The sequence below is a fragment of the Panthera pardus genome, unplaced genomic scaffold (assembly GCF_024362965.1).
Source record: "Panthera pardus isolate Hobbes unplaced genomic scaffold, ASM2436296v1 HiC_scaffold_11, whole genome shotgun sequence".
NCBI classification, from domain to species: Eukaryota; Metazoa; Chordata; class Mammalia; order Carnivora; family Felidae; genus Panthera; species Panthera pardus.
The window spans coordinates 38,018,782-38,041,964 of NW_026526666.1; the positions used below are offsets into that span (position 1 = coordinate 38,018,782).

General features: G+C 39.4%; 1 pseudogene; it reads left to right on the forward strand.

Moving 5' to 3' along the window:
* The first annotated feature begins 753 nt into the window (after positions 1–753).
* On the forward strand, positions 754–21,905 carry LOC109246279 (tigger transposable element-derived protein 1-like; annotated as a pseudogene).
* The last annotated feature ends 1,278 nt before the right edge of the window (positions 21,906–23,183 follow it).

Consider the following 23,183-nt stretch of genomic DNA (forward strand, 5'->3'; position numbering starts at 1 on the left):
CCCAAGTAAAATCCCAAGTACAATCACCTGCTGAGAACAGGAGTAAGGAGAATGGAAGGCCAAGAAAAGGAAGCTGGAAGGGAGAGAAAAACAGGTATGGAGGGGAGAGGGAAGGAGGAAGGGTATGGAGGAAAGGAGGGAAGGAGGGAGGATAAGGGGAAGGCAAGGAAGGAGAAAGGAGAGAAAGAAGAGAAAGAATGGGTCTTGAACTGGTGCTCTGTGATTGGTCATCTTTACATTCTCCTCAATGTCTGCCTCTACTGCTTCTGAAGCCTCCCTCTCATACTGTCCACCTCCCACTAGGCCTGCTCTTTGTCAAAGCCTGCATACCCTGACCTCTGCTTGTAGAAGCAGACCCCACTGTATTGTGCTTTGCAGACACTGCGTTTTTTACAAATTGAAGGTTTGTGGCAACCATGCATCCAACAAATCCACTAGCAACAACTTTTCCAACAGATTTGCTCACTTTGTGTCTCATGTCACAGATTGGCAATTCTCACGATATTTCTAATGTTTTCATTATTATTATATTTGCTATGCCGATCTGTGATCAGTGATCTTTGACGTTACTATTGTAATTGCTTCTGGGCTCCACAACCATCCCATGTAAGACAGCAAACTTAGCTGATAAATACTGTGTATGTTTTGACTATTCTCCTAACTGGCTGTTGCCCTATCTCTCTCCCTCTCTTCAAGCCCTCCTATTCCTTTTGACACAATAATACTGAAATTAAGCCAAGTAATACCTTTACGATGGCCTCTAAGTGTTCAACTGAGAGGAAGAATTGCATGTCTTTCACTTTCAATCAAAAGCTGGATATGAATAAGCTTAATGAGGAAGGCATGTTTAAAGCCAAGGTAGGCTGAAAGCTCGGCCTCTTGCACCAGTTAGTCAAGTTATAAATGCTAAGGAGAAGTTCTTGAAGGAAATCAAAAGTGCTACTCCAGCAAACACATGAATTGAAAAACAGCCGTACTGCTGATATGCAGAGAGTTTTAGCGGTCTAGATAGATGAAACCAGCCACAACATTCCCTTAGGCCAAATCCTAATTCAGAGCAAGGAAGGGCCTAACTCTCTTCGATTCCATGAAGGCTGAGAGAAGTAAGGAAGCTGCAGAAAAAATGTTGGAAGCCAGCAGAGGCTGTGTCATGAGGTTTAAGGAAAGAAGCTTCCTCTGTGAAGCAATGCAAAGAGAAGCAGCCAGTGCTGATGTCAAAGCTGCAGTAAGTTATCCAGAAGATCTAGCTAATTAATGAAGGTGGCTACACTAAACAACAGATGTTCAATGTATACAAAATAGCCTTATGCTGGAATAAGATGCCATCTAGGACTTTTCATACCCAGAGAGGAGAAGTCAATGCCTGGCTTCAAAGCTTCATAAGGACAGGTTGACTCTCTTGTTAGGACTAATGCAGCTGATGACTTTAAATTGAAGCCAGTGATCATTTACCATTCTGAAAATCCTAGAATCCTTAAGAACTATGCTAAATCTACTCTTCTTATGCTCTATAAATGAAGCAACAATGCCTGGATGACAGCACATCTGTTTACAACATGCTTTACTCAAAATGTTAAGCCCACTGTTGAGAACTACTGCTCAGAAGAAAAGATTCCTTTCAAAATATTACTGTTCATTGACAATGAACCTAGTCATCCAAGAGCTCTGATGGAGATGTACCACAAGATCAATGTTGTTTTCACCATGACTGCTAACACAACATCCATTCTGCAGCCCATGATCCATTTCAACTTTTAAGCCTTATTATTTAAGAAATACATTTCTTTTTTTTTTTTTAATGTTTATTTTTGAGAGAGAGACAGAGTGTGAGTGGGGGAGGAGTAGAGAGAGAGGGAGACACAGAATCTGACACAGGCTCCAGGCTCTGAGCTGTCAGCACAGAGCCCGATGAGAGGCTCGAACTCACAGACCGTGAGATCATGACCTGAGCTGAAGTCGGACGCTTACCGACTGAGCCACCCAGGCGACCCAAGAAATAACATTTCTTAAGTCTATATCTGCCATAGATAGTGATTCTGCTGATGGATCTTGGCAAAGTCAACCCGTCTGGAAAGGATTCACCATTATAGATGCCACTAAGAACATCTGCGATTCATGGAAAGAGGTCAAAATATCAACATTAACAGTAGTTGGGAAGAAGTTGATTCCAGCCCTCCTGGGTGACTTTGAGGGGGTTCAAGACTTCAGCAGAGACAGTAAGTGTAGATGTGGTGGAAAGAGCAAGAGAACTAGAATTAGAAGTGGAGCCTGAACATATGACTGGATGGCTGCAATCTCATGATCAAACTTACGTGGATAAGAAGTTGCTTCTTATGGATGAACAAAGAAAGTGGTTTCTTGAGATGGAATGTACTCCTGCTGAAGATGCTGTGAAGACTGTTGAAATGACAATAGAGGATTCAGAATATTATATACATGTAGGTGATAAAGCTGTGGTAGGGTTTGAGAAGACTGACTCCAATTTGGAAAGAAGTTCTACTGTGGGTAAAATGCTATCAAACAGTCTCACATGCTAGACAAAAAATATTTTTGAAAGGAAGAGTCAATTAATATAGCAAACTTAATAATTCTCTTATTTTAAGAAATTGTAACAGCCACCCCAACCTTCAGCAACCACTGCCTTCATCAGTCAGCAGCCATTAACACTGAGGCAAGACCCTTCCCTCCAAAAAGATTATGGTTCTCTGAAGCAAGCCTCCAATGATGGTTAGTATTTTTTAGTAATAAAGTATTCTTTAGTTAAGGTATAAACATTGTTTTTTCAGACATGATGCTATTGCACATTTAATAGACTATAATATACTGTAAACATAATTTCTATATGCACTGGCAAACCAAAAAATTCCTTTGACTCACTTTATTGCAATATTTGCTTTATTGCAGTGGTCTGGAACTAAACCTGCAATATTCTGGAGATATGCCTGTAATTTTCCTTCCCATAACTCTTAGGCACTTCATGAATAACAGTTGTCTTTACCCCCAGAGGACCAAACAGAAGAAAGCATGATGCTGTATGCTGTGTTGGACTGGTGTGGGACTAAATTTTTATAAAGTTTCAATTAGCCATGCCAATATTAAGCATGACATTTTTGGTTTCCTGAATCCAGGACTACAGGAAATATTCATTAAACAAATGTTTCTTGAGCACCTGTTGTGTGGCAATGAGTGTTAAAAAAAGATTGCAATCAACATTTATCAGCCACTTACTATGTGCCAGGCACTGTGTTAAGTGCATTCCATACATAATCTTTTCACTTTTCACAACACTATGAGATAGGAAATATAATCCTCTTTTCTCATATGGGAAAACTTTGGTTTAAAAACATTAATAGCCTAAAGTCAAACAGTTGGTAACAGGATAGGAAGAGATTTCAAACTATATCTAAATGACACAAATTCTATGTTAATAACTCAAAACCCACAACTCTTCCTTCAAATGCATAATCTTTAGCTCACTGTATCTCTGACCAATTAATTTTTCAGGAGTTAAATTTTCCATCTGACTTCGTCTACTGTTACAGGCTATAATTTATTTTCAAAAATGCTTTTCTGTATTATCATTTTAACTGTATACTTTACCTGCCCAATGTAGCAGAAAGGACATAGAGACATGATTTTTTTTTCTTAAAAAGACCGACAGATTTCAGACTGTATTCTTAAAACCCAGGATTTTAAAACCCTGCAATTATAACAGTACTCTGAAATCAACAGGAAACTTTCATCTGCATCTGTGCTTCACCAGAAAAATCCTGAACTTTTTTCAAGTTTGAATATTCAAGTAAAAGTTCTGCCAAGCAATACTGGGAAAGCGAAGGAACTGTAGATTAGCTAGATCTCTCTCTCTCTCTCAGCGGGAAATGCACATGTGTACACAGGAAGATAGTTGTCTGCGTGTGCATGCACACATACACACACATGTACACACAGTCTGCACTCTGGTTCTCATTCCCTCACTCAGCTTTCTCTATGACAAGATCCTCTCCCGCCTGCTTCTTTAATCCAGGGAAAGCTTTCTAAGTGACCTCCACACAGTAGAACATTGCCAAAGTTAACCAATAGATTCAAATACTCCCCATTATCTCCATATATCCAGCAGTCAGAGACACTGTGAGTTTCCTTTTTCCTTCTCAGACAGACATCCTTTACACAATCATTTGTAAGCATTTTCCACAGTATTTCCTGTTAGGCAGAGATTGAGCTCCTGAAATTGATCAGCAGACAAGTCAATCCTTAGAGCTGTGGTTATTAACTGTGTCTCTCCTTTAGTTGAAATCATAGGTGGATAGTATTTTCAAAGTGGGAGAAGATTCTGTCCAGCCCCCTTATTTCACAGATGAAGAAACTATGGCTCATTATAGCTGAGAGAGGTAAAACGCTAGGAATAGTCAAGATCACACAACGAAGCTGCTGGAATTAGCATCCGGTACTGCAAGCAGAGCTAATATATTCAGCAGTCCACCCCTCCACACACAGTGTAGTGCCTGTGGCATACCACCCACAATGACTGAAATGCTATCTTTACTATTAATACATAGGTCTATAACCTGACTCTTATGCATTAGCTCTTTTATCAGACAACCAACTGGCAGCTACTTGAGCAAATGAATTCTGTGTCTCATTTTGTAAAATGATTTCATCCTTCCTTTATTATTCTATGATGGATATTCTTTCACATTCATATTACTCTGGCATGATACACTCATGCTGTTTTATGAAAAAAAAATCCATGCTTTAGAATAGACTATTATTATACAATCTTGATATAACCAGTGTCACCTCATATAATGAATGAGTTAATAAAGTGCACAAAATGATTGCTTCTCTTCCCCATTGTCTGTATATCAGAGTTGAGGCTGCTACAAATACATATAATACAATAATTATTATTATGTTCTATTTTCAAAATATACTGAAGGCTTAACAACTACTGATGAGCAAATCTCAAGGGGTTGGAGTTGCAAACTCTTTAGACCAAAAAAAAAAAAAAAAAAAATTCAGACTTCTCATAAAATCCTTAGGGTTCTTTAGTCTCCACAGATAGAAAAATTCTGTAATAACATTTTTCTTTCTATTTCTGGCATATATGATTAAGATCATTGCCTAGGCTGAGTTATTAGCTTAAATTCTATTCTCTCCAAACCCTCATTGTTGAAATTTGTGCTTCAGTCAACAATCACAACACTATTTTGTGGTCTTTAAACTTTCAAGAGAATACTATTGTTTTGACACACAGACTAGTATTTTTCTGGCTTATATCCTAGCTTTGTAGGGCCTGTATTTCACACCTGAGACAAAATTTTTCCTTCTATCTTTTAATACTATCTTTTTTTAATCCAATGACAGATAATTTATGTAATTTTTCACAGACCACTAATCCACATTGAAGTAGAAACATTTTCTCAACTAATTAGCATATATGCAGCAGGAATGGGAAATTACCTTCTTAAAAGTTGAATCCAGGTAAGCCTGGACTTACCTAGTTCGTGGGTCAAATATCAAATAGTAATGTTGCCACTTATGCCTAATGTTGTAAAAATGCAACATCATAATACATTCTTACTAACAAAATCATAAAATATCATAAACTGGATATGTTGGCCAACTATTTTCTCTCGTCTTTAGTATTCTTTCCAGGTCCTTCTCCTTAGGCTCTCTTCTGTGCATCTTCCCATTCCTTAACAAATATTTATGGTCCAGACACCATGGCAGGCACTAGAAATATGAAGGCAAATAAGTTAAAGCACATCTCCCCACTTCTATCATTTCTCAACATGTCATTTCTCAGTGTCATTTCTCTCTCCCATATACATGCACTCTCTCTCTCTCCTATACACAAACACACACACACAATTGTCACAAACTCAGCTGCAGGTCAATTCTCTCTAAAAAGGTAATTTTGATAACTGCTGCCAGGGAACTCAGCCACACACTCTAGGAATTCAGCAAATTCCCTGCTGACTCAATCTGAAGAGATACTTTGTGGCCTGGCTATGGTTTCTGGTTAAGACCCTGCCTGAGAAGTCTCCTTGAAGCACACAGGACTTCAGTTCTTGCCTTGCCAAGCCATCTAGATAAATCCACTCTCCAGCTCTATTTGCAGCATCCCTCAAAGGGATTGCATGAAAATTATGTGTTCTTCCACTCTACCCTCCATGGGAGGGAAATTTGGGGGGAGTCAAGTCCTATCTTTGCCTACACAAATGAAATTCTGACTCTTCTACTGTTCTCCTGTGCCTGTATGTCTCTCCCAAATTCCAAACAAGACCTCTCTGCTTTAGATTTTTCTCTCAGCCCTGCTGAGGTTTCTATCTTGCTGTTATCTTCCCATCCCCTCCTATGAAGTCCCAGATCCCGGAAGAACCTAAGCATGTTCCAGCTCCAGTCCCACCAAATCTCTCCCTTGCTCAAGGCTCTAACTCTCAGCCTTAGGAACTCTCTATTCTCATAGGCAGTGGGAACTCCTCTTACATCATATCTTGAGTTGTAGCCACCTAAGGCTTAAAATAAATCCTACGCTCAGACCTGCTCCAATCTGGACTCATTACTCTCTAGTCCTCCTGTTCAGCTAGGATTTCACTTCCTGATTCTCCTGTATTGGATTTCCCTGTTTTCTAAATTCTGTGACTTTTTTTTTTTTAATTTTTCTATCACTGAGCTGAAACAGCTTTTAGTATATTTCTTAGAGAATTTGTTTCTGAGAATTTGCAGGCCTGAAAATGTCTTCATTCCAATTCTCACACCTGATTGTTAGTTTATTTCTTCTTATGTGGGACAAAAATTCTTTTCTTTCTATACATCAAAAGATTTTTTTCTCCATTATCTTCCAGCTTCAAGTGTTGCTAATGAGGAATCAAATACTATTTTCCCTAATCCTTTACGTCACTTGTTTCTCTGTGTGAGCTTCTAGGCTCTTTTCTTCATCTCTGGGTGTGGCAGTGGCTCTAGCTGCTCCTTAATTAAATTCAGTCTTCTGTTCTTCATTGAGTAGCAGGAGCTCAAATATTCAACAGGCACAGGGCAGCCCAAACTGAGGACTGTAATTCCCATGCTTCCTGTATAGGCGGGATGATCCTGTGACCAACTTTGGGCCAACTGGATGTGAGCAGAAATTATATACAGCTTCTGGAGTGGGCCCTAAAAAGGGGGAGGGAGGCAGGAATGGCCTCACTTTCCCTTTCTCTTCTTCCTGCTGGTTGTGACATAGATGTGATGGTGAGGGCTCAAGCAGCCATCAAACCAAGAGAGTAAACCACATTTTAAGGATGGCAGAGCAAAAGGTAAAAGAAGCTTGAGTTCTCCATACCATGAAGCAGCATACTACTCGTGTTTGGACTAATATATGAGAGACAAATAAATTTCCATTTTATTTTAGCCACTATTGTTTTAGCCTTTGCAGTAAAAGAAAAGAAAAACAGCATCCTAAGTAATATTTCTGTTCTCATAAATTTATTCATGGTCATTGTTATAAGCACTTGGTAGACCCTTTCAACATGGAGACATTTCTTTAACAATAGTGAAATCTATCTTTGTGTATATGTGTGTGTGTGTGTGTGTATATATATATATATATATATATATATATATATATATATATAATAGTTTCCTCCCCTTTATTTTCTGTTTCTCTCTCTCTGGAACTGGATGTTGGATCTCCTTAATTGGTCTTACAATTTTCTTAGTTATCCACCCCCTCCATTTTCCATCTTTATCGTTTTGTTCTAATTGCAGAGCAATGTACTCAATTTTATCTTTACAGACGATTGAATTTTTATGTAAAAAATTTTTTAATGTTCTTATTTATTTTTGAGAGACAGAGAGAGACACAGTGTAATCAGGGGAGGGGCAGAGAGAGAGAGAAGGAGACACAGAATCCCAAGCAGGCTCCAGGCTCTGGGCTGTCAGCACAGAGCCCCACGCGGGGCTTGAACTCACAAGTCGTGAGATCATGACCTGAGCCAAAGTCAGACGCTTAACCAACTGAGCCACCCTGGTGGCCTGTGAACTTTTATTTTAAATGTTATATATCTAAAATCTCTTTCCTTTTCTTTTATTGTTTTATTTTTAGAATCCTGTTTTGCTTCTAAGAGAATATCTTTGGTTGTTTTTCTGAGACTATTATGGCAGAGTCTCTTTTGAAGTGTTTTCTGCTTCCTTTGCTGTTTTGCTTCCTAAAAGTTCTACTTTACAGATTATTTTTTTTTCTTTCACGTCAGAGACTTTCCTCCATTAGCTGTTGACCGTATCTGCACATTTTTTTTAATGTTTATTTATTTTGGTGGAGAGAGAAAGAGAAAGGGAGCAGGGCAGAGAGAGAGGGGGAGAGAGAATCCCAAGCAGACTCCACACTGTCAGTACAGAGCCCAACGCAGGGCTCAATCTCACCAACTGGGAGATCATGACCTGAGCCAAAACCAAGAGTTGGATGCTTAACCAACTGAGACACCCCCCCCAGGTGCCCCCATTTTTATATGTTTAAGAGTAAGATACTTAAAACACTCATGGAAGTTCTATGTGTTAGGGCAGGTCTTGTTAAGTGTTGAACCTTGAGTGACAAGCTAAATTTTTTTGTGGAAGGTCCCACCAATGTCAAGATTTAAAGATTATCATCTATTCTTTTAGAGCCATTCTGCTTCCTCAGAGAAATTCTCTCCAGATTTTTACCTGGGGACAGGAAATAAGAGGAGGTGTCCTTTGGACTCTCTGCATTCTAGAAGATGATAGAAGGAGAAAGAGATTGAGAGAGCATCAGAACAAATTCACAAGCTAGTTACCCCACCTTTTATTTTTTTTAATGTTTATTGAGAGAGGGAGAAAGGGGGGAGGGACAGAGAGATAGGGAGAGAGAGAATCCCAAGCAGGCTCTGTACTGCGCAGAGCATGATGTGGGGCTCAATTTCACGAACCGTGAGATCATGACCTGAGCTAAAATCAAGAGTCTGATGCTTACTGAACCACCCAGGCACCCCTATCCAATCTTTTAATATGCAGATGTCAATCTGTCATCCTATTTTTATCACCCTATCCTCAACTGGGTCTGGAGTACCTGAAATCAGACATGTTCTAGTCCAGTTTTGAAAGAGGTTGAACCTCTAGTCATGAGTAGAAATTTTAGGCTGGCCTAGAGGTGTGGTCGGGGCATGGAGAGTCAGAATCAAGGTCAGTGGATGGGACTATGATGGCAAGGTGACCCAGAGAGCCTAACTGTTTCACATGAAGACCCTCTGTGTTCATTGTCATGCCTCTTTCATGTCTCTCCTCCATTCTGGAGTTCTGCAGAATCCTCTGCTACCCCTTACCTAAATCAGACTCTGTCTCCTCAATCCTCTATCTCCCCCAAATTCATTTTCTACTATTCCCCTCTCTTCTATATTTCCATGTGTTTGTGTGCCTTTCTTCCCCTCCCCCTCCCCCTCCCTTCCCCTCCCCCCTCCCTTCTCCTCCCCTTCTTCCTCCTCCTCCCCCTTCTTCTTCTTCTTCTTCTTCTTCTTCTTCTTCTTCTTCTCCTTCTTCTTCTTCTTCTTCTTCTTCTTCTTCTTCTTCTTCTTCTTCTTCTTCTTCTTCTTCTTCTTCTTCTTCTTCTTCTTCTTCTTCTTCTTCTATAATTTCTTTACTTGTGCTAGGCACACATGGTCTTTCAGTTAAACTGTCCTCCTGAACCTAAAGTTACTATCTAATCAGAGAAGTTGATAGAAACATGTCTGCCTCTCTACCCAATGACCCAGCAATAGCACTGTTAGGAATTTACCCAAGGGATACAGGAGAGCTGATGCATAGGGGCACTTGTACCCCAGTGTTTATAGCAGCACTTTCAACAATAGCCAAATTATGGAAAGAGCCTAAATGTCCACCAACTGACGAAAGGATAAAGAAGATGTGGTTTATATACACAGTGGAATACTACTTGGCAATGAGAAAGAATGAAATCTAGCCATTTGTTGCAATGTGGGTGGAATTGGAGAGTATTATGCTAAGTGAAATAAGTCAGGCAGGAAAAGACAGATAACATGTTTTCACTCATATGTGGTTCCCAAGAAACTTAACAGAGAACCATGGGGGAGGGGAAGGGGGGGAAAGTTACAGACAGGGAGGGAGGCAAACCGTAAGAGACTCTTAAATACTGAGAACAAACTGAGGGTTGATGGGGGGTGGGGGAGAGGGGAAAGTGGGTGATGGGCATTGAGGAAGGCATATGTTGGGATGAGCACTGGGTATTGTATGGAAACCAATTTGACAATAAATTATATTTAATAAAAAAGAAAGAAAGAAAGAAAGAAAGAAAGAAAGAAAGAAAGAAAGAAAGAAAGAAAGAAAGAAAAGAAACATGTCTGCCTCTCTGGAATGCCCTGATGCAATGAAAACTCTCATTTGGTCTTCCAAAGGACAGACCTTGTCTTTGCTGGGTGTCATTAAAGGAAATTCACATTCTCTGGTAAACAGAAATTAGTCCTAGGAGATGACAACTTAACAGTTATATGCCATTGGAAAGCCACCAACACTTAATTTCTGTTAGTATACAACCTTTTTATCATAAGCCACTGAAAGCTTCTACCTCATTTTACCCACTGCGATGATTCAGAAAAATCTGCCTTTGAGTCTTTTCTGAGGTGTTTTGTTTTGTTTTAAAACGTCTTTGAAGCAACATTCTCTTTGTTTCCATTGGGTCACTCTGGATATTATTTTACCTATTGTTCTTGTCTTAATTATTCAATTATGTTTATTTTAATTGTACATATCCTGAACCCCATTCCAGGTCACACACTCAGCTGGTTTTCATCATGATGTGGAGCTATGCTACCACATTTGCCTGTCCTGACCCTATCCATTCCAGAAATCATGACTTTTCTCTGCTCCTCTCCTCTAACCTTCCTCCCTCAAATTGGCTTCTGACTCCCTTGGAGTTCAGTCAGCTTTTCATTCCAGTTGGAAAAATGTCAGCATTATTACTCAGATACTCATTTGAAAACTTCACTCCTGAGAAAGAGATTTTTTTTTTTCCCTCTTAACACTGTGACAGGAAATAGAACACTGAGCCTGTCCAAGGCAGGAACGACACAGGAACTAGGCCTAGTGCCACAATCGTTCTGTCACTTCTGATGAAGCTCAGCCTTCCACAATTTAGGCACTTTTGTAGCAGAGACAGATTCCAAAGTCTACCCCAGACCTGAAAATCATTTATGGTCTACTCAGCTTGCCCTGATGAATGTCAATGCCCTAGTCTTCAATTCTTTCTTAAAATAGTTCTAGATGACAAAAATGCACACTGCATGTCTGCAAACCCCAGGCATGTAAGATTCCAAATATGTAAGTCAAATATGACAACTTTTCCAGGTTGGCCAAAGAAGACTAATGAGGTGAAAATAGCAGACAAAGGGACTAAGCACAAGGGGAGATAGGTTTTTTACTTTAGCTCATTAAAGTCCCATGCCGCTATCCTATTACCAAATTATGAATAGGTTATCAGACGTGGCAGGATGCATTTTAAAGCTCCCACACTCTGGATTCAGATGTGTCTGAATTTGTTTCCCAACTCTGCCTCTGAGGAACTGTGTGACATCGAACGAGGTATTTAAGTTCTGGAAATAGCCATCTCTTCATCAGCTATCCTATTAGTCATAGCTACTTGGAAGCTGATTTTGAGAAGTCATTGAAAAAAAATATGCATTAATGGAAAAATATGCAAAGCAGATAGGCTGATGCAACATTAAGTACCCAATATGTATTTATGACATTAACATCATAAACATAGCATCATTGTCTCTTTTAATTCTTGGAGGTTGCCAAAAATTATTCTAAGTGTCAGTGAGGAAAAACAAAACAAAATCATCAAAGTAGGGCCTTATAAGAAAGAATACGGTATGCTGACACTGACCTGCAACCTTACTTGTACCAGTACAACCATTTTTATCTTTAAAATGTTGCATAATAATCATGAATATATTGGGCAGAAGTCAAATATGTTTGATTTTTAAAAGAAAGTAATATAGCAGCTTTCATAGGAGTTAGAGATTACAAATTCTGTCACCTGCCAGAACTAAATTTCTCATCCCTTACCCCCTCACGTTTACCCCAGGACAATGTAAATCCTGACACACCAATCAAAACTTGACAATATCTTAATTTCTGAGATAAATGTTAATCATTATGTCCTCATTCCTATTAGGTTCTTCATTCTTCACGGACTATCCCATATTCTATTTAATGTGTCAACTGTTTAATTAGGAAGGATTTCTGATGCTCTGGATATATATACATATATATATATATATATATATATATATATATATATATATATATATATATATATTTTTGTATAATAAAAATTTCCTATTAGTAAACATATTATTTAAATGTCAGTTTCAGAAAATTTAATGAGTCTGGCTAATCTGTTTTACAGCCTTCTTTAGGACTGAAGAAGTGGTCTTACTCACAATGTGTATAAAGATATCCTGGCATGCGTGTTAAAAATGTTTTCTGGCCTGACCCCAGAAATTTTGATTTGATATATCTAGGATGGGGCCAGAAAGGGCCCATTTTAATAGATGCCCCAGGTGATCCCCATGGGGGTAAGTCTCCAAGCTCATTTGGAGAAGCACAGGACTAATGGAACAATTGCAGCTACTGTGTTTCCATTTCATATCAAATTCTCAATAACATTACAAAAATGATTGAAGATTCTTTAAAATCTCACATCTTCTCCTTATATACATCTTTTACAGCAGGGAAAATTGTGCTCTTACACACACATGCACAAATATGCCTTTCTGTTTTTCCCCATTTTAATAGCAAGCCTGCTCAATCTCATCTCTAATATTATAGAAAACAGATATTAAAAAAATAAAACTCATGAAAACACTGAAGTTAGGGACCAGACAATCAAGACATGTTTTGTTTTGTTTTGTCTTTTACACAAGTATTTATTTTTTGGAACGATATGCTTTGGAGTTATTTGAATACTGAGTTCTCAGACACGTGAGTGTGTATTCACTTAATACTACTTGCTATAGAGTCTGTTGGGACAGACATAATTAAAGTTAGAGTGGCAAGGCCACGACCAATTAAATATCAATCAGAAAGGAAAATAAAGCAGCTCTGAAATTAGAATGTAAATTCAATGTAAATATATTCATTCATTCTTTTTATTAGCTAGTATTTATTAAGCACCCACTATATGCCAAGAGATCATGTTTCAATTTATTTTAAAAAGATGTCTATTGTATAAAGCAAAATATATCCACATGGGATAACAGAGTGACATTACAGGCTCTTTCGGGTATATTTAAATGTATGTCTGATCTTCAAGAGCAGGTCTTTGAACACACACAAAAAGCAATGGTGCTGAATTAAAATAATCACAAAAATTATCACTAAAACCTTCACAAAGTCTGCTCACCAATTTTTCCCACCCTTCCATATTCTTATTTTTAACTTCCAAAGCATGCAATTCATAGGATTAGCCCATATTACTTATTTTGAAACTGACTAAATTCAGTTTTATACTAAGTCTATATATAAAAGGACGGGCTACACGTCCTTGACAGTTTTCAATACTCCTCACCAACACTCAAACAAACAGGAATCATCTTTAAAACAAAATTAACAGTGTTTTTTAAAACACTGCTGAGATCCCTGGGGAGGAAGAATTTTTCAAATCATACTGCTTAAAATGGCTATATGTACTGAGTATCACTGTATGTATGACCTTGGGCAAGTCCTAGAATTCCTCTGAACTGCAATGCCTTCATGTGTTAAACAGGAAAACTAACATCTCACTGCAGGATTGGTGTGTAAGAATTTACAGAGGTGATGTATGTAAAACAGCAAATATGGAATCTGGCAAGAGTAAGTGATCAATAACTAGAAGTTGGATGACGAGATAATGAGGATGATGCTACTGCTGAGTTGGCCTCTAGTTGTCTCCTGTGTGTGTGTTTTATCTCTTCTACTAGACTGTAAATTATTTGAAAGCAGGGATGGTGTCGCTTTTTTTTTTATCTCCAGCAATCTTGTACAGTATTAAGTAAATAATATCCGCTGTATGGATATTCATTTAATTGAATTTGTATCAACTGACAGGAGTGTAATTGTTTTTCTCTTACTAAAAGTGTGAGCCATATCTTACCTGAGAACACAACTTGAAGCATCTCAAGCTTTGGAGCAAATGTCTCCTGAAGAAAACTAGGCACTACAATGATGGTAATAACAGCAAATTGCATTTTGATGCTTTCTACAAGCCAAATGCTGTTAAAAGCACTCTGCATGTATTTACTCATGGAATCCTTTCAACAATCATACAAAGAAAGTACCATTATGATCCCATTTTAATGAGTGAGGAACTGGGAATGAGAGATGTTAGGTGACTTCCCAAGGTCACACAGCTAGGAGTGACAGAAGCAGGATAGTTGTGTCCAGAGTGTTGGGTAAAAACTGCTATTCTGTACTTCAGCTATGGTAGATTGAGAAAAAAAAAAAAAAAGTGGGGGGGGGAGAAGGATTTTTTGGTCTGAGGTACAGGAAAAAGCAGACTTAAATCTAATAAAATGGATTGTTGACCCTTACGTTCATCCACTTCCTTTTTAAATCTCAGGATAGTGAAGTGATTGTGGGAGTGTTCACTTCCTCCCTGAGAAACAAGTTTGTGCAGAAAAGTATCTTAATTAATACCCATTATGCAGTTCAGGCAAAGAGACACATATATATCATTATGGAAGAAAGCATTTTGTTGCATTTGGAACCACTTGAAAATTAGTGATGCAAAATTTAACAGCCAGCTCCAACCTTCGTGAGTTTGGTGTTCCCTTACCTCTAGCAACATCCACGTTCTAGTCTGCCATAGAGTTTGGGGGCGGGAGCACTTAGTTTATTACTGGCTGTTATTGTTTTATCTGTCTTTCCCTGCCGTTTGTATAGAAACAGGACCAGAATTTCTCTCAAATATCAATGTATATTTCCAACTTTGCAAAATCTTCAAATGACTTAGAAAGAGAATGCTAGCTATTTACTTAATGGTGATCTTAAGATCAGCTTTGGCGGAGATCAGAAAACTTTTTCTATAAAGGGTCAGATACTAAATAGTTTAGGTTTTGTTGGCCAGACAGTCTCTGTTACAGCTACTCAAGTTGGCTTTTAAGAGGTGAAAGCTGGGGCGCCTGGGTGGCTCAGTCGGTTAAGCGTCCGACTTCGGCTCAGGTCATGATCTCACGGTCCGTGAGTTCGAGCCCCACGTCGGGCTCTGTGCTGACAGCTCAGAGCCTGGAGCCTGTTTCAGATTCTGTGTCTCCCTCTCTCTGACCCTCCCCCGTTCATGCTCTGTCTCTCTCTGTCTCAAAAATAAATGAACGTTAAAAAAATTTAAAAAAAAAAAAAAAAAAAAAGAGGTGAAAGCTGCCATAGACAATACATAAGTGAATTAGCTGTGGCTGTGTTCCAATAAAACTTTATTTACAAATTTAGGCAGCAGATGGGATTTGGATCCCAAGCTATGGTTTGCCAATCCTTAGGTTTACAGTAGTCCACAAATTTACAAGCCAAATTGTTTTTGAATCATCGCAATTTGCCTGCCACTTTATCCCAACATAAATTATCTTATTTAGTTCTCTAGCAACCCTTAGAGATAGAAAAAAAAGGGCTGGGAGGGGGGCTTGGGTAGGCCAATTGGACAAGACTTAAACATGTAGTAAGTTATGGAGAAGTTAGCAAAAAATCAGACCCAAGGGGTTTGTTTACCAGCTTTCATTCTGCATCTCACTCTGCCTGATACACAAGGCCAGAGCTCTTATGGTAATTAAAAAAAAAAAAGATTCAAACATTTTTCATTTAAATGGGTTGTAAGAGATAATTGGAGATAATTGGTTTCAGAAACAGTAACTTTGAGAGAATGGAAGGCTGAAATATTGACCAATATCCTTAGAATACAGAGCACTGAGCTGGCCTTTGATATGGTGTTGTGAGAACAGAAAAGAAGATGGGAGAAAGCATGCCAGTCTGACACTTCAAAACAATAAGGATATAATTAATAGCTAGGCTGGGTGCAAAGTCCTGTTCCATCAGTTTTATACTTAATCTGTGTCTCAATATTATGAAATTAAATTCTAACTAGTACATTTAAAAGATAATTCTCTTGTGACATTCTGACTTCTTAAATTGCAATGTTATATACTGTTAATCTCAAAGCTATGAGGTATGTTTCATTTGTTTGTTGTAGTAAAGTATGCTTACTCATTATTTGGTTGATAGTATGTTTATTCATTATATAGTTGACAGATATTAAGTTCAATTTATTGATAGACATTATATTATTTAATCAACTATGACTACAAAAAAATGCTTTTTCTCCTTGCATAGTTGTGCAAATAAAAATTGTAACTGTGACAGAATCTTTTTTTTTAATTTTTTAAATGTTTATTTGTTTTTGAGAGAGTGAGAGACCGGGGGCGGGGGGGGGGGGGGGTGAGGGGCAGAGACAGAGGGAGAACAGGATCTGAAGCAGGATCCAGGCTCTGAGCTGTAAGCACAGAGCCCAATGTGGGGCTCAAACCCATGGACTTCGAGATCACGACCTGGGCCGAAGTCAAATGCTTAACTGACTGAGCCACCCAGGAGCCCCAACAGAATCTTTTTTAAAGCAACACAGAACCGGGCATCCACTGTCAGTGCAGAGCCTGCTTCAGATCCTCTGTCTCCCTCTCTCTCTGTCCCTCTCCTGTTCACATGCTCTCTCTCTCTCAAAAATAAATAAACATTAAAACAAACAAACAAACAAACAGGGTTGCTTGGGTGGCTCAGTTGGTTAAGCATCCGACTTCAGCTCAGGTCATGATCTCACAGTCCGTGGGCTTGAGCCCCACGTTGGGCTTGTGCTGACAGAGGAGCTGCTTGGGATTCTGTGTCTCCCTCTCTCTCTGATCCTCCCTCACTCACGCTCTGTCTCTCTCAAAAATAAATAAACATGTCTCTCTCAAAAATAAATAAACACTAAAAAAATTTTTTTAAACAATACAGAACCTTAGCATTTTCTCCTTCTCTCTCAACTAATTTCTGTTATTCCAATACTTGTTGATCTCTCTTGAGAAAGCCAGAGTTGGTCACCTTTGAAAGACATCTGCTTTGAAAATCTAGACTTGAACTATTTTTTTTTTTTAATGGTGGGTGGGATGCAACAATATCCTGGAAACTTCACCTAGATACCTATCTGTGGAAAGGATAATAGCCCCTGGGGGTAGAGATTTGTTTTGTTTTATTTGGTTTTTATCTAAAAATTTTGTAAAGGGAAATTTTACAGTTTCATATCCAACAGTAATTACAAACCATGGCTTAAGTTTTCTAGCTGGAACATTATACAACACTTCCAGAATGGTGAATTAGCCACACTTTTATTATTCTTCAAAAAAACTATTAGAAAATGTTCTATCAACTTGATGAAAAGGGAAATGCATAATAGGTCATTAAGCAGAAAAAGGAATAAAAGGAAATGGGTTGTTTTTAATTAACACAGTGGTGCTATGCAGAGTGGTCGCCATTAGAAAGGATGGAAATGGTGTCATACTTGGTGTGAGAGCTTGATAATTTGGACCCAAATTAGCACAGGGACAAGATGGAGAGGAGGCAGATACTGTTCTTATGTGAGCAGAAATCCTATATCCCAGCAAGTTGCTGATGCCGTGCATTAGACTTCAATAGTCCTAAATTGAACCTCTGGTGATAACTGCACTTTAGAAGGTAACTCTTAACTAATCAAAATTTAAAAATAACTCCAAGTGTATTAGAAAACTCCAAAAAAATGGAATCAATAGGATGTGTTGTGTGTGTGTGTGTGTGTGTGTGTGTGTTTGCATATAAAATATACACGGAAATTACATATTGGCTCACTTGATTAGAGACTCTAGTTAAGTCTAAAGTCTATTGTGTATGGGCCAGTAGGCTGGAGACCCAGGAAAATGGTGCAGTTCCAGTCCAAACGCAGATAGGCATAGACCTAGGAGAGCCAATGTTCCAGTTCTGCTAGAGAATTTTCTTTTGCTCAGGGAGGCCAGTACCTTGTTCTATTTAGGCTTTTAACTGATTGAATGACTGCCAGCCATATTATGGAGGGCAATTTGCTTTCCCCAAAGTTCACTGATTCAAATGCTAATATGATCCAAAAACACCCTCCAAGATGACACATAAAATTAACTATCACACCAAGGACACCAAACTTGAGGGCAGAAATGTAGTAGATATAGAATTAGTTGCAGATCCCAGAGATAAAACTTACTAGCTGCCTGACCTTAGACAAAGCACCTACTCTCTCTAAAACCCAGTTTCCTCATTAGTACCTCCTTCAGAGAAAGGCTGTGAAAATTCAGTGAGAAGATAAGGATGATGCACTCAAACAGTTCCTTGCTACCACTAGGGCTTTTTAAATATAATTTAAAATTACTATTATTAGAATTACTGAAGGAATCCTGACTGACAGAGGTGCCCACACTATCCATTAAGTAACTAACGCATATTCAGTACTGAGACTGACAGATTAGCTTTACATTTAGATACATTGCTTATGCCTTGGAGGGAGGAGGGAACATAGAACTAGGAAGGAGAAGTAGTAATAATTTTTCTAGATAAATGTAATATGAGTTTGCACATCAAGACACAGTATAGCTCACGTGGGACACTGCATTCACCTAAACACCATCGTAACAAACTTGAAGTCAAGAGGATGGCAGACAGAATGCCTGTGAGGTTAGAAGGTCACTGTATGAGGACAATGTTCAAAGTCTTTGGCCTAGAAAGGTGAAGATCTTGGTGGGAAATTCAATCAAAGCTTACAAAATCAGGAAAAGTATAGATAAAGGCAAACGAGTCCACATGTAGATGCTGTACAGGGATGATTTAAGGACAATTCATTATGTAAACACTCCACATTCAATACATCAGCAAATCTTGTTGGCCCATTGCCTTTATAGTATTCTCCACACCCAACCACTTTTTACCACCTCCATGGTTCATATTCTTGTCTAAGTCATGATCATCTCTCGCCTGGGTTATTTCAGTAACCAAATTTGTCATTCTACTGCCAATCTTGCCTCCTTACAGACTTTTCTCAACATGGCAAGTGAATTGTCTTTTCTTTTCTTAAAACCTTCAAATGAGTTCCAGCACAAAGCAAAAGCCAAAGTCCTTTAAATGGCCAACATGACGCTGCATATAGGCCCCCAGGTACCCCCCACTACATGCAGCCTCTTTGCTTTTCCTTGAAAATACCAGGCCTGCTCCATCACCAGGAACTTGGCATTTCCTCTTCCCTCAACTTGGAACATTCTTCCCCTAGATGATACATGGCTTACTCCTCACCTTCCTTGGGGCTTTACTCAAATGCCACCTTTTCAATGAAGCTTAATCTGACCACCCAATGTAGAACCATCATCTCTCTCTCTCCCCATACCCCAAATGCCACCTTCCCTGCTTGACTTGCCCCATAGCTCATTCACCTTCATTTATTTTAATGTTTTTGTTATGATGATCTTTCCTTTGGAATATAAGCCCAAGGAGGGAAGAGTTTTACCTGGTCTCCTCAGTGCCTGGAACAATGCTCTTGATACAGAGCAGGTGCTTAATAAATATTTGTCAAATAAATTAATGAATATCTTCTAGTAAAGGTATGGAGCTCTGTAAGAAAAAAATATATATACACAAACAACAACAGTGTTCATGAATTCTTGGATAATTAATCCTCAGAGGGTTTTACTTCGACATCAAGGTTCCTGTAGTGCAAAGCTACCGTGGCCTCCCAGGAAATACTTCTTTGTGCCACTCTAAGATACAAAATACAAAGCTGAATAGGCTGCGTCATAGATTCAGTACAGCAAGCTCTATGTTCTACTCTGACATCTAATATTACTGGCATTATTCATAACACTGCTTCTGCCCCGTTTTTATCTACATTTTGAAAGGTGGCATTTAAAAATGATAGGTCCCTTTTATATCTGTTCTCCTCCCTCTCCAAAAAGTAATCAAGGGATAAGCACTCAATGGTATGAAAACAAGCACCATGGTAAATGTCCAAATGGCAAGGAGGATGCCAGGAGGTTCAGATTTCCCACATCACGCCTATTTTTTGCATAGGAAAAAAAAAAAGGGTTTCATAATCCAAATCCATTCCTTTTCGGATGCCTGCTGCCTGTGTAAATACTGCTTAGATAGATGACTCCTTGTCCAATGTATTTGTTCCCCCCACAGTTGTTAACAGTCCTCACAGCAGTTGCTGCCTCAATCAGTCCTAGAGGCTCTCTCTCCACTTACTGGAGTCCTCACATCCTACTGTTGTCTCCCATCCAGATGACCTTCATTACAGAGAGCAATTTTGCCGACAGGTGCCCCTTGTGCCTGGAAATGCCATCTGAAATCCAAGGAAGAGATAATCTTCTGTGTGTGTTAGTGGTGTGTGTGTGTGTTTCATTGCATGCATGATTTGAGAAGTCTACACTCAGTGGACACATTTCTTAACCCTCATAGGCTTGCTTCTTGCTCTTAGAAAACTCTACCCAAGTAACAGGAAATGTAATCTCATAATCTTCACTCTTATAGAGCTAGATGCCACTTGAAGAAAGAGAAACTCCTTCATAAATCCACACAAACCAGGTGTCCCTACAGTAGAACTGAAATGGAAAGAAGGGGTTACTACATGAGCTCCTGAATATTCATCAGCTTCTTTAACCAAGTATATTCCTTCAGGGACATCTTCTAAATTGGCAAGCAAAACCTTCCATTTCAAAATTAATATCCCCCTTCTCTTTCTTGAGTTAGGTTTTGTGTTGGTTCCAGAGGGTGGGGTTAGTTGGTCACACTCTAAATCCAACTCCTAATTCTGTAGCTGAAGGACACTGCCTCACCATGTGCAAAACAACTGTTTTGCCACGGGAAAAAACAAACAAACAAAACGGACCCTCAGCTCATTGATCTTCGAAGAAATTACTGAGGACAATGGAGGAATTTGGTCCCGACAAGAAATGATTTTAAGGTTTCAAATGACGCAAAATTCTTTCTGGGGCACACATTAGCAATAATCAGGGAGCGTTGCTATGGTTCAGCATAAGTCGGTACTGAACTTCACAGAACTCTTTCAACCTTTCCTCCCTCACTGGGTAAATGTGAAAGGAACAATAAATCTTGTTGACAATTACTTCCACGTCTATTGGCAGGAAGTCAGCAGCAGTTTGAAGAGTATTGTGAGCAATGTGTGCAGTGGGGCCAACACCCATTAACTATCTCCCTAGTTTCTCCTGTGACTTATAGAACATGTTATTTTTCCCCAGTGAGCAACGCTTCCAAATGTTGAATTAGTAATATTAGCACCAAATACCACTAATTTGTCAGCTAAGCTGTGTTTTTCCATAGCACTTGTAGCGGGGTCCGATTACCCCTTTGCAACACAGCTGAGCAAAGACGAAAATCTGAAGACATTTTATTTATATAATTTTGCCAGGCTTTACGAAAACACATTAGAAACAGTCACAGGGGTGATTTCGTTACAGTTCAAAATACGCACGAGGACTACAAACAGAATCCTGACATTTCAGCCTAAGCCTCCGAGGAAGGTGGCATTTTGGCAAAACCAGGACGATTTTGAGTTTCACAAACTAAGTTTTAATTCAGACAGTCATTTCTAAATGTACAAAATCCTATGTTCCTTCTGAATAGAAGAAGTTGTTGTCTCTTTCAAGCGTCCTCAGAGTTTTATGAAGAACGAGGGGCGGATAGCTGAGCGGGGAAAGGAAGGAGAAAGGTATCTCGAAAACCCCACAAGTGTTTCCATCTGCCGCCACCGCCCGGCACAGGAGGCCGAGGCAGGATGCGTGTTCCCAGCTGCGGTGTCAGCTGCTCTGTGGAAGGGGTGGAATGTGGACTAGCTTGCTTGTCTCTAAGAGCACAGATGCTGCCAAAGTTTCAAATTCAAAAGAGTTCTCAGCGTTGATTTGGAGTTCTGCATGGTTCATCAGAAACTGTACTTTGAACTTTATTTAATGAAAATATCCCACCTTAGCTGGGCAGTAGCTGTCTCCCACAGATCTTTGAAAGCTAAAAGGCATGCAATTCCCTACACCCTCCTACGTATCAGCCCAGGAGGAGTAAACCCCAGGGGGACAGTGTGCAAGGCCAGAAGAGGACCCAGCAAGGCAGACTGTCCAGGGACTCCATGAGTCCTCAAACACCTACAGCGTCATTCCCACATGGTTTGCCAGGGACAAGACAACGTGTGGGAAAAACTCACTGCCTCAGAGTAAACACTGCTAGGCTGATTTGAGTTTTTTGTTTCCCTACGCTAGGGACAAACACCTAAAGTTGGGATGCTTATGTAACTTACTGTCCAAATCAGGACGCTCTTGAGAGTGCGAACAGGTGCTATTAAATATGCCAAAAGAAAGGGTGTAAGTCAGTGTCACCAGGCAACACTGGAATTTGTGGTCCCCCTACCAAACAAATGCTTAGGTCTTTGGGGATGGGAAATGTACTATCGGATGGTTGGGGATGGGAGGGAAGCTGAATTCTTTGCTGTTTGGCAGAGGACTGAAGACAGTAATAGAGTGATCCAAATTTCTCCACACCCATAAGCACTTAATCTCGTCCAAAGTTTACCACATTACTGGGCTTGTGATCAGTATCCAGTACATATATTCTGTCCCAATGTTCGTGGACATTAAAGTTTACCATCTTGTAAGTACAGTCTCATGAGGGTACCTGCTGCTTTGGGCTCTCCAAATCCATTTCCTGGTCACGGAGCATATCTACTCTGTAGCTTTGGGAACAGATTTGAAACATGGGAAGAGAAAAATGCTGCAAATACAGTTTTGGGGTCAGTATCACACACCCTTACTCTCTACATGACTTTAGCGAGTGACTTGATCTCTGTGAGTTTTCAATTTCCACTTCTGTAAAGTAGTAATCAGACAGCAACCTTTCAGGGTTCTTGGAAAGATTAAATGAGATAACTATGTGCATTTAATTGTTTAGCACAGGGGCCGGTACTTGGAACTAAGTGAGTAAACACCAGGGATCACTAATAATAATGTTAATCTCATTGTGTCGAGATGAGTGGCCTGAAGTCTGTGGCATGTCGCCCTGGATTTCTGTTGGCCAATGTTAGGAGTCACGGTCTTTTCGTCACCCTGTGGTTCACTGTACACAGA